Source organism: Pelophylax lessonae (genome assembly GCF_965119305.1).
Source record: "Pelophylax lessonae genome assembly, chromosome: 4".
Classification (NCBI taxonomy): Eukaryota; Metazoa; Chordata; class Amphibia; order Anura; family Ranidae; genus Pelophylax; species Pelophylax lessonae.
In genome coordinates this window covers 572,900,650-572,917,827 of record NC_138771.1, presented here as the reverse complement: position 1 = coordinate 572,917,827, position 17,178 = coordinate 572,900,650, and the positions used below count along the sequence as shown (strand labels likewise).

The 17,178-nt window shown below is 44.3% G+C and overlaps 1 protein-coding gene across 1 annotated transcript in view; it reads left to right on the top strand.

Annotated features, from left to right (window-relative positions):
* Window positions 1-17,178, top strand: part of NSD3 (nuclear receptor binding SET domain protein 3) — a 253,610-nt gene that overhangs the window by 700 nt on the left and 235,732 nt on the right. The window lies entirely within an intron of this gene.

The window sequence follows — 17,178 nt, the reverse complement described above, 5'->3', positions numbered from 1 at the left end:
GCCCAGTGATGATGGTTTAGGGGTCCCTTCACCCCCCTAGAAATGTGAGCCCTGGGGGGTGGGGCGGTGAGGGGCGCAGTGTGTAGATTGGATGGTTTGATATTACCGGGAACCGTCTGCTGGTTGCAAAGCCTGTGAGAAGCTTCTGATGGAAGCGGCCAACTGAAACCGCCTATAGATTGTAAGGCGTATACACGCGGAGATCGTTGTCATGTGATGACTTGTATTGGCACACGCGTGTTCAGATGTAAGGGACACAGATGTACCCACGGGCCCTGCCTGGTGTTGGGGTCCTGGTGGAGCCCACAGACATGGAGGGTTTCATACTTCTCTGATCAGTCTTTGGGGGTGCGGGGGAAACCCCGAGCCCTGCGCTACATCTGGGGGAGAGTTGGGGCAATTCTGCTTTACTGCAAAAACTGTTGGAGCCTCGGGGTTCACGCTGGATGTGGTGCCATTCCAGACCACATAAAAATCGCAACCCGTCCATGCCAACCGTTACGTTAATGACCCCCGAACCCAGTTTGCAAAACGCAATGCGATTTGCAGAATCGGATCGCATAGGTGTGAACAACCATGTGATCCGATTCTGGTGCAGACAAAAAAAAAAGGGTTCTGCACCAGTTTGGTGTGATTGGAGCCAAAGAAATCCATGGCTGACCCCGCACCCCAGAGATGCCGCATGTAATTCCTGTGCGCATTACATGCAGTGGCCCGCACCGCATGTGTGTGAACCCGGCTTAAAGTAATGACTTGTCAGGCGACTTGGTCAGCCTGACAAGTCGTGCACCGTCGCTCCCATAGTGTAGTACAGGAGCCGTTCTAATAGGAGCGACACAAGTCGCTCCGACTTAGAAAAAGGGTCCTGTACTACTTCGGGGTGATCTCGGAGCGACTTGCATTGACTTCCATTATGTGAAGTCCCTGGAAGTCGCGCTGCACGCGACTTCACAGGTCGCCCCTTAAGTCGGAGCGACCTAATGTGAACGGAGCCTAAAGCCTCGTGTTATTTTTTTTTTTTAAATAACAAACATGTTATACTTTCCTCCTCTGTGCAGTTGGTTTTGCGCAGAGCAGCTCAGATCCTCCTCCTCTTCTCAGGTCCCTCTTCACTGCTCCTGGCCCCTCCCTCTCGTTGAGTGCCCCCACAGCAAGCAGCTTTCTATGGGGGCACCGGAGCTGCAGCTCCATGTGTCCAGTCAGACACAGAGTTGCCGTTCGGGCCCACCCCCTCTCTCTCCTGATTTGCTTACTAACTTTGGCAGCCGTGGATAATGGTGCCGCAGCCGTGTCTCAGCCAATCAGGAGGGAGAGTCCTGGACGGCTGAGGGACTCGTGGATATCACTGCATAGAAATGGGGCTCAGGTAAGTATTGGGGGGGGGGGGGCTGAGGAGGCTGCTGCACACAGAAGGCTTTTTATCTGAATGGAAATAATGCATTAAGATAAATCTTATGAATTTTACAACCCCTTTCTGAACACGTTGCACCCGTACTTAGAGGGTGACGTTCTGCGTGCACTCCCCGATTCCCCCCCCTCTCCTTATGACAGCAGGCAGGGGATCCCCTCCCTGCACCCCCACTCTCACAATTCTAGTACATTGTGGCCAGGCGGAGCTCTGCTCACATGGCTTCATTCATTCATTCGTGTCCTGTGAATGAAAAGACAATGAGTACCGTCTTCCATTGCGGCTGACGGCTTGTGGTTCACAAGAGCCTGGTGGGCGTGCTTGTAGTTCATTGATTCTTCCTGCCCATAGTGGAGGTACAGACAGCGAGCCTGGCATTGCACCTGCATTCTGTTGAACGTGGGTGTAATGCTAAGCTCCTTAAAAAAAAATAATAAAATAAATTCTAATAATTTTATAATATTTTTTTATTTTTTTTACCTGCAAAACAAAAAAGGTGTATTTATTATTTTTTTTTTTTTCTTTTCAAAAGGTAAACTTGTCTAAGGCTCCGTTCACATCTAGGCGTTTTGGGGCGTCTTTGGGGAGTTTTTCTGCTCTAGGATCAGCTCTCAAAACGCCCAACAAGACAAATCCTATTCATTTCAATGGCCCCTGTTCACATCTGAGCGTTTTGACGCTGTAAGCAAAACGCCCAACGTTTAAAAAAGTACATGAGCTTCTTTTTGGGCAGATTACAGGCGTTTTCCATTGGTTTCTATTTAATCTAAAAACACCTGCACAAAAAACGACTGTAAATCGCGGTAAAAAACGTGCGAAAACGCTACGCTCAGGTGTGAATGTAGCCTAATAGTAATAGTTGGAGATGCACTAGATGGAAATTTTGGTACCAAAACTGTAAATTCAGGATGCATTTGACCAAAAATGACAGTTTTTAAAAAAAAAAATATATATTTTTATATATAATTGTATTAGACTTTTTAATGAATAGCATCAATTTAAATATGAATTTGTCAGCCCTTATCAGCACCTTTAGCGGAAGAAAAGCTCAAGATAAATGTATCCCTTTAATTTCCATGGACGTCTTCACACTGGTCCGTTGCACTTCCATTGTGGAGTTTAAAAATCTTGCTGCATTGTTGGACTGTTAAAAAAAAAAAAAAAAAAAATGTAACAAAAAAAGAACACCTCCCATTGAAATGCATTGAAAATGCAACAAGAACGCACCAATAATGCACCTGTGTTACGTCTTTGATGCGTCTTGAGTCACACGACCTATGAAAAACGCACCATAAGCACAGTGAAATCCTGGCAAACTCACATTTTTTTTTCCAGGCGCCATTTCTGCACCTTTTTTTCCATATTGGCAAAATGTCGAAAACACAATTTTCAGCCAATAGGTTTTGGTGCATCGCTAATAATAATAAATATTCAATTTGTAAGGTAGGGGGAGGAGGCAGAAGCACAGCCCAACATGTCCTTTAGGACCTGTTTGAGTGAAACACAATCTAGGGCCAATCTATATGTGCAGTGACAGACGTTTTGCGTCACCGTAGGGGCACCAGGAAACAATTCTTTCCTGTGTCCCATATACACCTCAACGCAGCATAGTGCTCTGCTAAAATGCAGACATGCTGCATTTTATCGCAGCACACCGGCCCTAATCGGACTTGTATATATATCAGGCAGTGCAGCGCATCGTGCCGTCTGGCATTGCAGTGTAGGAAGTCTACGTTTTGTATACTTAACATAAAGTTTGTTAAAAAAAAAAGTGTCCATGCGCTGAATTGTGCACCATGCTGCCCCCTAGCCAGCCAGCTACACAGAGCAGCCGCAGAGGTGAATGGCTCCGGCTGCTCTGCGATTGTATGGAGGGGCAGTGTGAATTGGCACTGAAAGTGTAGTGAGTTCTTGGCGTTCTTCCACAGACTACAATAAAAGTTGCGTTTTTCAAACAAGACATTAAAAGTGCTGCAAGCAAGACTTTTTAAAAGCATGAAATGCTGTATAAAAAAACGCACAGATATGAACAATTTGGCTTTAAAAGGGACTACATTTTCATGTTGACATGCTGGGCCTTCGTGGGTGGGGTGTTTGTTGTATTGGGGGGGGGGGTTGTAGGTCCGCTTTCACTAACTAAACAGCCCAATGCATTGTGGTTACGTCCCAACAAGCAAGGCAGTATTCCTCTTTTCCTATGGGGTCAGGTCATAGCATTGCTGAAAAAGTACTGCATTATATCTTCTTTATTGTGTTTGTGTGATCAGTGGGTTGTGGTGCAAACCATTACAACACCACTGCGGTGACTCAAACTGTATTGAAATTTCACTTGTGACCTTTTAATAAAGATCTGTGAAAAAAAAAAAGTAAACTGTGCAAAGATCCAGGATCAGTGCACTGGCACTGTGTTTCCCAGTGCATGCCAGCGATCAGTGCCGCTTGCTGGTGTGAACAAGCCCTTCAAACAATAGGCAGAACACCTGTGAGAAGGTTCTAATGGAAGCAGCCAACTGAAATGGTGTATAGATTGTAGGACCACCAATGCACTTTGTATTCACATACATTTAAATGTTATGCAGTGCAAGGCTGAGCTTCACTAACCATGCAGGCCCATTCACACCAAATGTATTGGCTAGCAGCAATTTTCTAGCACAACCGCAAAATGTCTTCATTTCTTGCATTTAATACTTTTTTTTTAAAATGCAGTGGGTTGCAATTTAAACCATAAATTTGCGGTGAATAGAACAGTAATGAATGTCTCCTGTGACGTTTTAGTAAAGTTCTTTGGGGGGAATAAAGATAAACAGTTCATTGTGCAGCTGGATAACAAATTCTTACAGTGGTTGTAAACCTCAGACATGAAATACGAACAAAGCATATTCCTATATTTGTCTCAAATAAAAACACTAAGGGGTCTATTTACTAAAGCTAGAGAGGGCAAAATTTGTCACAATTTTGCAGAGAAGCCAATCCGCTTCTAAACTAAGCTTGTTTACTTAACCTTTAGCAATAAAACCTGGAAGCTGATTGGTTTCTATGCAGAATTGGAACTAATTCTGCCCTCTCTAGCTTTAGTAAATAAACCCCTAAGTGTCCTGTCTTTCTGCTGATTCATTCCTCTATCAGTTTAATCAGTTCTGTCAAGTTTTCCTGACACCAAGAGAAATATGGTGACAGGAGGGATCTCCAGTTGAATGACAGCTTCAGTTCTGTTTCTTTGAGTTGTATGGAGGGGGTGTGTCCCTTCCTTCCAATCAGCTGTCGGAGCTCTTCTCACTGATCTTTGCAGAGTGTAATCTCAGCTCTCTGCCCCATGTTTTTGGAACTTTCAGACAAGCTTAAGAATTCAGCACTTTAAACGGATGTAGAGGAAGACTGCAGATAGATACAACTTATGTAGGAGGAGGCAAGTCCCTTCACTGGGGATTTGTAAGGGTTTACAACCACTTTAGGTGATAGTACGCACCCAGCACAGTGGCTGAGCTGTCAGTCCGCTCCAGTCTTTAGTAATAATCAGCAAATGGCGGATTTCAAGGTTAAGAGAATAGGCTGCAAATTGGAAAGCCTGTGAGAAAGTTCAAATGGAAGAGGTTAGCTGAAATAGGCTATGGAGTGTAGGGCCATCAACTAGATATTGAAGAGTGTGTTTAGGCACTGATGTTGAAGAGAAGGCCTGGCTCGCAGTCTCTGCTCTAATTAATCTGAAAGGTGTTCTATCGGGTTGAGGTAAGGACTCTGTGCAGCCCAGTCAAGTTTCTCCACTCCAAAATCGCTCATCCCTGTCTATATTTTTGCTTTGTGCACTGGTCCAAATCATTTTGGGGGGGGGGGATTATGGTGTGGGGTTGTTTTTCAGGGGTTGGGCTTGGCCCCTTGGTTCAAGTCAAGGGAACTCTTAAGGTGTCAGTATACCAAGACATTTTGGCCAATTTCATGCTCCCAACTTTGTGGGAACAGTTTGGGGATGACCCCTTTCTGTTCCAACATGACTGCACTCCAGTGCACAAAGCAAGGTCCATAAAGACATGGATGAGCGAGTTTGGGGTGGAGGAACTTGACTGGCCTGCACAGAGTCCTGACCTCAACCCGATAGAACACCTTTGGGATGAATTAGAGCGCAGACTGTGAGCCAGGCCTTCTCTCCAACATCAGTGCCTGACCACACCAATGCGCTTCTGGAGGAATGGTCAAACATTCCCATAGACACTCCTAAACCTTGTGGACTGCCTTACTAGAAGCTGTTATAGCTGCAAGGAGTGGGTCAATGCAATATTGAACCCTACGGTAGGGATCGACCGATTATCGGTTTGGCCGATATTCACTTTTTTTAAAGTATAGGTATCAGCCACAAACTTGGCCGATATGACCGATGTTTAATTAAGGTAGGGCCTATTGGGCTGCCTCTGGAGGGGAAGGGGGGGATGGGGATTAGAGTGCCGCCTGATTACACATAGCAGGGTTCCTTTGCTTACCCGGTGCGGGCGCTGTCATACGAAGTCCTGCCTCCTGGACAGTGTCCTTCCTATGATAGACAGCACACTGGTGACGTCTATCCTAGGAGCCGGTCCAGGAGGCCGGACTTCGTATGACAGCGCCCGCGCCGGGTTAGCAGAAGAACCCTGCTCTGTGTAATCCCCATGCACTGGTCACTCTGTATTGGATGGGGGCACTGGTCACTCTGCATTGGATGGGGGCACTGGTCACTCTGCATTGGATGGGGGGCACTGGTCACTCTGCATTGGATGGGGGGCACTGGTCACTCTGCATTGGATGGGGGCACTGGTCACTCTGCATTGGATGGGGGGCACTGGTCACTCTGCATTGGATTGGGGGCACTGGTCACTCTGCATTGGATGGGGGCACTAGTCACTCTGCATTGGATGGGGGGCACTGGTCACTCTGCATTGGATGGGGGGCACTGGTCACTCTGCATTGGATGGGGGGCACTGGTCACTCTGCATTGGATGGGGGGCACTGGTCACTCTGCATTGGATGGGGGGCACTGGTCACTCTGCATTGGATGGGGGGCACTGGTCACTCTGTATTGGATGGGGGCACTGGTCACTCTGCATTGGATGTGTGATTGAATGTGCAGAATATCGGCCCATATCATCCGATACTGATACTTTGTGACCAAAATATCAGTATCGGCCCTGGAAAAACCATATTGGTCTATCCCTACCCTACGGACTAAGACTGGGATGCCAATAAAGTTCATGTGCGTGTAAAGGCAGGCGTCCCAATACTTTTGACATACTGTATGCTCAAATTAAAAATTTAGCAAAAGGGCGAGCTTCACTGGTACTAATCCTACCTGGCTGAATGAGAAGAAATTAATCAGTCCCCCCCCCCCCCCCATCCATGCTAAACCTTGTGGAAGAATCTCTACTGCTGGGTATTGTATTCAGCAGCCACAGCACCCAGCACTGCATCTGATAAGTTGTAAGAATGTGATTGGATGCAGTCACTGCTCACCTGATAATTCTCCACTGGTCTTTATGCCTCGTGCACTCGATCAGATTATCTGATGACTTCTTGTTTGCATTTTGTTGCATGATACTACTACTGAATTCAACAATGCGTACCAAACGTATGATTTTCTTTTTTTCCATATGATTCTGGAAAAGCTTTCTGGTTGCGTAGCTACGTATGGGATAGTGCAAAACAAGAACAATGGCAGCCAGGCTTTTTCAAGGATATTTTAGTGTTTCTGTGGTCTATAGATTTTTAGTGAACACATAAATACAATTGTTGTTCTCTAGGCTATCGTATGACAAAAGTTTTCGTCTTTGTCCCTTCAGATTTTGTTGGACGAAATGTGGTGATCGGCTGTGTACTAACGATCAGATTATCGTGCGATCAATTCGAAAGCGTTTTTTTTTTTTTTTTTCGTATGATTATCTGATCATGTGTACGAGGCATTAGTCCATTTTAACACATTTTGTTGAGCTGGGATGATGGTGACAGGGCCATCCACTCTCCATTTTATGTCAATTTAGCAGGAATTGGCCAAAATTTGAACCATCTACATTGCATGTGCAGCTCTCAGTGTACAGTGCAAATAGGCTTGGAAGGAATGATTTCATGCTGAAGACGCAGTTTGTTTCTTTTTTAAATAAAAGCCTGTCTGTTTACAAACCTTTTTTTTAGTTATACATTAATGCTGGCCATACACATATAGATTTTCGTCCGGAAATTTTCGTTTCAAGAAAATTCGTTTGATTTTCTAATCGTTAGTGGGGTTAAATCGATGTCCTTTTTCGACTGCAGCGACGGGAAAATTCGTAGGGGCAGAAGGGAAAACTTTTCTCGATCAACGAATTTTCGGGCAGTGTATGTGGTAATCGTTCAGAAATGACATTCATTTTAAAATTAAATGTGAAAAGCAAAAGACAATTTTCGAACGACATTCGTCTATTCAAAGAATGTTCAAAGAATGTTCAAAGAATGTTCAAAGAATGTTCAAAGAATATTCCCGGCCGAAATTCTGTGCGTGTATGGCTAGCATAAGGCTCCATTCACACCTGGGCGTTTTTGAGTGTTTTTCAGCTCCAAAAACGCTAAAAAAAACGTTCCAAAACGCCCAACAAGTAAAACCCCATTCATTTAAGAGCCGGTTCACACTGGGGCGACTTGGTCGCCTGACAAGTCGCCGTGGGTCACCTGCCATAGATTAGCACAGGACCCGTTCTAATAGGAGCGACTTAGAAAAAGGGTCCTGTACTACTTTGGGGCTACCTGGAGCGACGTGCATTGACTTCCAATGATATGAAGTCCATGCATGTCGCTCCGAGGCAAGTCTGGTCGCCTGTATGTGAACCGGCTCTAAATGGCCCCTGTTCACATCTGAGCGTTTTAACGCCTGAAGCAAAACGCCTGTATCTGAAAAAAGTACATGAGCTTCTTTTTGGGCTGATTACCAGCGTTTTTGATAGATGTCAATGCCTCCCTTCAAAAACACCTGAAAATGGCGGTAAAAAAAAGGTGCGAAAACGCTACGCTCAAGTGTGAATGCAGCCTAAGAGTCCATTCGCACTAATACGACTTGTCAGGCGACTTGTTAGCCTGACAAGTCGCGGTCCATTGTGTGGTACGGGAAGCGTTCTAATAGGAGCGACACAAGTCGCTCCGACTTAGAAAAAGGTTCCTGTACTACTTCGGGGCGACTTGCATAGACATTAATTTTATGAAGTCCATGCAAGTCACGCCGAAGTCACGCTGCACGCGACTTCACAGGTCGCCCCTGAAGTTGTGCCGCGTTGGTGTGAACCGGCACTAAAGCTGAAGTCTGGACACCAGGGGAAAAAAATCTACAGTGGGTGAGGAGCAGCAAAAACAGGTGGTTGAGTTGTGGTTTTATGGACTGCGAAGCCACAACTTTGCATGGTTTGCAGGGGCATGTTGGTACACGCAGTTGCACTAAATTTATACAATGGGGCCTCCACCCCATTTAAGTGATGGGCTCCAGCTGCAGTCGTGTGTAATGTTTGTGGTTGCGGCACGGTGCTGCAGACTTTCAATGGTTAACACAAGCATTGATAGTCTCTGAGCTGCCTGTCAAATATTCTGAAAAGTAATCCACTGTGAATCACTCTTTTTTAAGGGGCTTCAAACCAGGCCCCACGTGTAAATGAGCCCAAAGTCTCCCTGAGCTCTCTTCTCTTTAGCGCTCCGGCTGGTGGTCACTGTGGTGTCGTTGCATACAAGGCTGGACCAATAGTCCTGCATTGTATGTGGGGACAGCAAGGGCCCAACCACAACCCAGAGTGTTATTGCTCAAGTCTAATCAAATACTCAACAATTTTTTAACATTGCCTCCCCCCTTTAAATCCTGGAGCTCAGCTTTAATGCCCATCCACCTGATATTTGGGGCCCCTTCATATCTATACATTAAGTTTTGGGGGGTATATGTTCATTCTAAATGACACCACAACACACTAAGGTAACAGATCTGCAATGCAGCGCACTGTAACTATAGTGTGCTATATTGCCAAAGAGAGTCAGGTCCAGCTTGGGTGCACTGAGGTGTGTTTGTCTCCCATTCAAAGTGAATGGGCTGCTTTAATGCAACACATCTGTATGTGGCACCACAAAGGTGTGAAGGAATCCTAACAATGTTCCTGTGCGTAATGAAGGAACCTTTGTCTGAATCTGTCAGAACCAGCTGGCCAGGCATATACTGCTCAAATTGAAGTCAGTTCTGCTAAATTAGCACCAATTGAATGATTGAGTGTCCTCCATACCACCCTACTTGAGAAAAGTCGATTTAATATCAGTGACTGCAGCTACTCAGATGCAGTCACTGTTCAGGTATTTAAACAGCCGTGGCAGCCAACTGCCTGGATAAATAGCACTGGAGATTCCTCCATCCACACTGTCTAATGTGGTGGTGGTGGTGGGGAATTGATTGATTTATTAATTTATTTAATTTTTTTCGTTCAGCCTGTGGAAATGAAAGAGGAAGAAAAAAAAAAAAAAAAAGTATGGCTAGCTTAAGAGAGAACAATTTCCACCGCACTTTATCAGATGATGCGATCACTGGGTTATTAAATGACTGTAGCATACCACGCTGTATAGGCTGAGCAGCTCGATGAAGGGACCCTGCATGGCACTGAAATGTCACATACTGCTTGTGGTTAAAAACAAAATTCCCAATGAGCGATTTTTGATATGAGGGTTACAGATCTAACATTTGCAGAACAGCTACTTTGTGTGAAAACATGTATTTAAAAAAGAAATACAAAATGATGGCGCAAACTAAATGTAATTAGGTTAGGGTTACATCTATTACTACTGCCTTTGATGTCATTTACCCTCTCAGGAAATAAATTGGTACACTTCACAAACCCTGATCTAAAATGTGACCAACCATGGACTGATCACTTCTGGCCCAGTGACACTTGTTTTCACAGTCATCATCCAATGGTTTTATTTTAAACACAATTTACAACTCCTTATAGGCATTATAGGCCCACATTCACATGTTTATTGACCAAGAGGAAGGCTCAGAATCTCTTCTGTATAGTTAAAAATGCTAGAAAAAAAAATGTATGCTCTAAGCAGGTGAATTTTGGGGAGCAGAGGCGCCTCTTTTTAGTATAATGTTGGATTTCTAATAGGGATGTGGAGTGGATGAAATATCCTTTCTTCACTTTCCAAGGTTATTGATGGCTTTTATACCTATGGGACAGGTTAGGTGATGAATGGTGAGATTTAGTGGTTGATTTATTGGAACAGGAAAGAAAAGGACAAGATATGAGAGTGCCGAATAACTATACTGGGAAAAAACAATGGGGAAGTGCTGAATTATCCTGGAAGTAAATGATGATAATGATTTGGAGAAGAGAGAGGGAAGTGCAGTAGGGTGTAGAATGATTTGTAAAAGGACAAGCGAATTGGCAATTGAAAAGGAGAGAGAGAGGAAAAAATGAGGCAGAGAGTGGTATTGTGTAGTTCTAGATAATAGAGACTAAAATGTGTGTATTAAATAAAGTTGCTGAAAAGTAAAATAACGTGTCTGAACAAAAAAGAGAAAATTGAAGATGTATAATTGGAAAGGGTGGTGGATTTGGGGTGCTGAATGGTAATAATTATGTGAGGCAAATCTAAAATGGGCAGAGCCGAATTATGATGCAGAGGGAATCGACATGTTGGAAAACCTGAATGATGGTGCAGGGTGGGATATATAAAGTGGGCGAGGGGCGAAAAGTAGGCGGGTGCTGAATAATTAAGCTGGAGAAAGAGACATGGATTGTTAAGGGCAGAATCTTTGGGGTGGCTCAGCCTGCACTATTGCATCATCTATTCACTAATCCTTTTTTTTCTTTTTTGGGATGTGTAAATAGACTACAAGTCCCATCTTTTACCATTGCAGATTGACTTGTAGATTTCAAAGGTGCACACCTGCGATGACCTTACTATACTTGTAATTCATTGATACTTCAGCCCCATAACTCTAGGTCTCTGTACAGATCTGAGACTGCAGGAAGGAGTCTGCAGGCGCCTGTGTATTACACCTGCTATGCTTTTTAAGGATTTAGCAAGGGAGGGAAATGTTTAATTCAGGGCTCGACAAACCCCAGGCACCATGTTGCATTGGCAACTAGCATTAGTGGCCTGGACTACACTGCAGTAGGTCTTTTGTCCCTATAAGGCCCCAAACTTAACTCAATTGAGGCTGCGGCTTTGTGGCCTGCTGGAGCGAGATTCTTACATTGGCCGAGGAAGTGGAGCATTTTTCTGGTGGCCGGCAGCTGCAACAAGCAGTCACTGACTGTGCCGAGGGATTCCCCTGCCCGCTGTCACTGCCAGCCCTCCTCCAAGAGGGAAGAGGTTGAAGGTGTTGCGGGCTTGATCTGGCCCCCTTTGCTTCATGTTGAGTGGACAGGGAGCGCGAGGCAGCTGGTTGGAACAGCCTCAATTACATTTACACCCCCACAAAGATGGAACAAGTTTTCCATTCATTTATTATTTTTTTAAAGTAATTAAGCAGGGAAATTTAGTATTGGTAGGGCTGAATTGTATCTGGGATATATGTATAGTGTGAGGGAGTTGATGCAGGGGAGGAAGATATAAAAAGGTGGGCTCAATGATTAGGCAGGGGAAGATAAAATTCAATTGGAAAAGCTGAATAATGTTAGTAAAGGAGGCATAAAATGGAAGTGGTTGAGCGAATATGGGGGAGAGCGATAGGAATGTACTGACTGAATAGTTAAACGGGTATAAGATATGAGTTTTTGAATGGCTGCCTTGTGTTGTATGCACAGGAGAATGGGAAGTGTTAAATACACATTGTAGGTAGATTTTCAATGGGAGCTGCTGAGTGATCCTGGAACACTGAGATTTAGCATGAGAGAGAACGAATAATTATGTAGGAATGGGGATGTAAAATTGACTTTCTTTATGATCTATGGGAAAGGTGAGTAAAATAATTGGAGGTTCTTGAAAACGTTTGTGAAAATGCATTTTAAAATGGGGCTGTACTGAATAATTATGCAGGAAAGGAAATTGAGATGTACTGAATATTTGGGCTGGAGGGGGTGTATAATCCTGAATAGTTGTGATTGAGTCTTTTCAGTCGGTAATGACAGTGGCCTGCTGAAGAGATGAAACGGGCCTGCTTATAAGACTGAGCAAATCCAAGCCCATTTGTCTGTTTTCAGTGATTTGCCTGCAGCCTTTGAGTATGATGCCCGGTACCCTTGGAAATACCAGCAGGCAGAGGCAAGTTGAATGTTACATACTATCGGAGGGAAATGGCTTGCAGTTGCAATGTTTTATGATTCATAGCATTCCCATTGGCTTGTATACCAGAATTAAATCGGCAGAAACTCCTTCGAATACAATATGTTCGGTTTATGAAAAAAGCAACATGATGCATAGGAAAAAATGAATGCAAGTGCTCTGTGTAGCCCAGCTGAAAATTCAGGCCCTGCATTCCAAAACCTACAGTATTGCACTAAACTGTAATTGTTTGTATATGTTGGAGTTGGATAGAGAATGCAAATTACCCATTGTGGACCTTCATCCAAGTACCTTGGGGTGTACTTTGAACGTCCTGTTCTACCATGAAAAATCACCTGGAGCACCTTACAGCACGATGCTGACCATTGGTGTAGCCGCACACATAGAATGTTACATTGTTACAATGTATGTAGACTTGTTTTTTCATATGCCTGTTCATTTTTTTTTTGTTTTAGTATTAAAACTAAAATGCAATATTGCAACTTAAGAGCACATTCACACAGGGGCGACACGACTTGCCGGGGCGACCTGTGAAGACCTTGGCGCGACATGCACGGACTTCATATCATTGAAGTCAATGCAAGTCGCCTCCAGGTCACCCCAAAGTAGTACAGGACCCTTTTTCTAAGTCGGAGCGACTTGTGTCGCTTCTATTAGAACGGGTCCTGTGCTAATCAATGGCAGGCGACCGACCGCGACCAAGTCGCCTGACAAGTCGCGCTAGTGTGAATGGGGACTAAAGCGATAGTTAACTCCGCTATAAAATGTTCTTTTTAGCCCCCCCCCGGTGAGTTATGCTATAATGTGCTAGTATGCACAGCATTGCACTTACCTGTCAAACTGTGCCCTCCAGCACTGCAATGGGATCAATCTGGCAGGTCCACGGAACTTTCATCTTCGCCTGGCCTTCCTTCCGGGTTCTGTACTGACGTCACTCCCATACATGCGCATGGGAGTCTCATCGCTGCGGCATGGATCGGGGCCGTAAATGTTCCCCAAAATGCGCATGCGCTGCTCACTGTACTTGCCGGACCTTCAGAGCCCGTGCCGTAAACAGTGGCTCCCACTTGTGCAGGAGTGACGTCCTCACACCCTCGGGCCACTCGAAGACGTGAACCCAGGAGGAAGACCGGGTGAAGATGGAAGCCCTCTCAGCTGTGACAGTGTGGCACTGGAGGGCTTCATTTTAACGTAGGTCTCTCATAATGTGCTAGTTTGCAATGCATATAACTAGCACAATATGACATTACCTTTCAGGGGAATTTTTTTCTCTTCAACTGCGGTTTACTACCGCTTTAAACAAAGAAAAGGAAAAAAAAGTTAAAAATAAATGATTAAAAAAACGTAAGAGCAGCCCGTACCACACCCCAGTGCTCACATAGGGATTATAGGGCCATAAGTCATTACTGATAACCATGAAAAGCTTTTAAAGCGCTGCTTATAAAGACCTTTAGGTATCATACGTCTTTTTTTTTTTTTTTCTTGTGCGATTTCAGTTGCGCACAGTTAGACATTGACATGTTTGGTATCTCTTGATGCAACAGTAGTGTGAACTGAGCATTAGACCCAAAAGCAAACATTTATTTTATTGCAGCTTATTAATTCTTAGATGTGACGGCTGAATTCATTATTTTTTTTTTTTTTTTAAGGCTTTCTTTTCCTTCTGTTTTACAACAAAATAAGCTCTCCTGCAAATAGGGTGTTAAGACAAAGCATTTACCACTGACCAGGGTGATTGCAATAATCAATATTTATGTAAAATCTTTATCCTAAAAGGAAAAATCAACTATTGCTATAACTGCAGTGTGAGCTGGAGTTTGGCTTCAATTTGTTAGTGTATATAAATCTGCTAGTATATCTAAAAGTGCCACGACAATGCTGCTGTCCAACGGTGTCCCTGTGCTCCTTCATCCAGAGTGCAGGCTCTCTAATAAAGGAGTTGTGTTACTAGTCAGATCAGCAGGTAAAAACAGTGGAGAAAAAAAAGCCTACACTAAAAATGAAAAAAAAAAAAAAAAAATGCAGCCCCCATATCTGATTAGTAAGCTGCAATATAAAGCAGCATTAAACCCAAAACCAGAAATGTAATAAAGTGTCTGTTCTGATTTTTCCAGATGAATTATTTCATATTACAAGCAGCTTTAGAGGTTTGTGATGGCTTTTTATAGAGTACATTTCTTTATCATACATTTCAGGACAAAGGACCTCCAGCTCCCGGATCCCTAGATTTTGACAGGTACCCGCTCCCACTTCTGCTCGGGCGGCTCGAGCAGAAGTTCTCCTCTCCCTGCAATCTTCTGGGACACGTCACAGGTCCCAGAAGATTGCCTGGCCATTTATGACGCGCAGCGCAACTCGTGCATGCGCAGTGTGCACCCAGCTGTGAAGCCGCAAGCTGTCACAGCCGGGTGCCCGCACTAATGATGCCGGTGCCGCAGAGAAGAGGGAGAGAACCGAAGCCTTGGTTTGCCCATTCTTCTTTGCAAAATAGCTCAAGCTCTGTCAGATTGGACGGGGAGCCTCTGTGAACAGCAATTTTCAAGCCTTGCCACAGATTCATGATTGGATTTAGGTCTGGACTTTGACTGGACCATTGTAACACATGAATATGCTTTGACCTAAACCATTCCTTCGTAGCTCTGGCTGTATATTTAGGGTTGTTGTCCTGCTGGAAGATGGACCTCTGCCCCAGTCTCAAGTCTTTTGCAGACTCTTAACAGGTTTTCTTCTAAGATTGCCCTGTATTTGGCTCCATCCATCTTCCCATCAACTCTGACCAGCTTCCCTGTCTCTGCTGAAGAAAAGCATCCTCACAACATAATGCTGCCACCACCATGTTTCACGATAGGGATGGTGTGTTCAAGGTAGGGCTGCAACTAACGATTCATTTGTCTGTCGACTAATCTATCGATTATATTTACGATTAGTCGACTAATCTAACGATTATTTTTATTTTATTTTTTTTGCTTAATTGTTTTTTTGATTAGCTAATTAATCCTGTAATTAATACAGACCCCTCAGTAAGCCCCCCTCCCAGTACAGACCCCACAGTAAGCCCCCCCCTCCCAGTGCAGACCCCTCCAGTAAGCCCTCCCACCTAGTACAGACCACTTAGTAAGCCCCCCTCCCATTGCAGATCCCTCAGTAAGCCCTCCCACCTAGTACAGCTGGCAGACCCCATGAACCCCAATAACAGATCCTATACACCCCCAACTAGCAGACCCCATGAACCCCAATGACAGACCCCATGAACCCCAATGACAGATCCTATACACCCCCAGCTGGCAGACCCCATGAACCCCAATGACAGATCCTATACACCCCCAGCTGGCAGACCCCATGAACCCCAATGACCCTCGTACGGCGGCATCGCCTCCTCCCCGGGCCCGGTGTTCTGCTGCTGCGCACTGATTTCTCCCGGCCGGCAATACTTCAAGCGGCGGTGCGGCCGGCCAGGGGGCGTGTGACGTCACGTGTGTGAAAGGCGTCGACGCGTCGTGGTAGCCCTAGTTCAAGGTTATGTGCAGTGTTAGTTTTCCACCGCATATAGCGTTTTGCTTTTAGGCCAGAAAGTTCAATTTTGGTCTCCTCTGACCAGAGCACCTTCTTCCACTTTGCTGTGTCCCCCACATGGCTTCTCGCAAACTGCAACCGAGACTTCTTATGGCTTTCTTTCAGCAATGGCTTTCTTCTTGCCATTCTTCCATAAAGGCCAGATTTGGGGAGTGCACAACTAATAGTTGTTCTGTGGACCGTGTCTTGGTAGGTTTGCAGTTGTGCCATACTATTTCCATTTTTGGATGATGGATTGAACAGTGCTCTGAGATGTTCAAAGCTTGGGATATTTTTTTTTTTATAACCTAACCCTGCTATAAACTTCTCCACAAATTTATCTCTGACCTGTCTGGTGTGTTCCTTGGCCTTCATGATGCTGTTTGTTCACTAAGGTTCTCTAACAAACCTCCGAGGGCTTCACAGAACAGCTGTATTTATACTGAGATTAAATTACACACAGGTTGAATCTATTTACAAATTAGGTGACTTTTGAAGGCAATTGGTTCCACTAGATTTTAGTTAGTGGTATTAGAGAAAAGGGGGCTGAATATAAATGCATGCCACACTTTTCACATATTTATTTGTAAAAAAAAAATTGAAAACCATTTAAAATTTTCCTTCTACTTAACAATTATGTGCCACTTTGTGTCGGTCTAAAACATTAAATCCCAATAAAATACATTTATTTTGTAACACGACAAAATGTGGAAAAATTTCAAGGGGTGTGAATACTTTTTCAAGGCACTGTATGTAAAATAATAAAATAAGTGCCTATATGGTTTAAAATCCAGTAATACGTTTTTAACCCTGCTCTGCACATGTTCAGTTGGTCTCTATTTTTAGGCACTGCTGAATTTGTAGGGGCCGATCTCCTATCCTTTATGGGCCATACACACTATATAAGATTTTCTGAAGACTTTTTTTTTTCCTTTAGACATACATAAACCATATAATATGAGGTCAAACCTAAA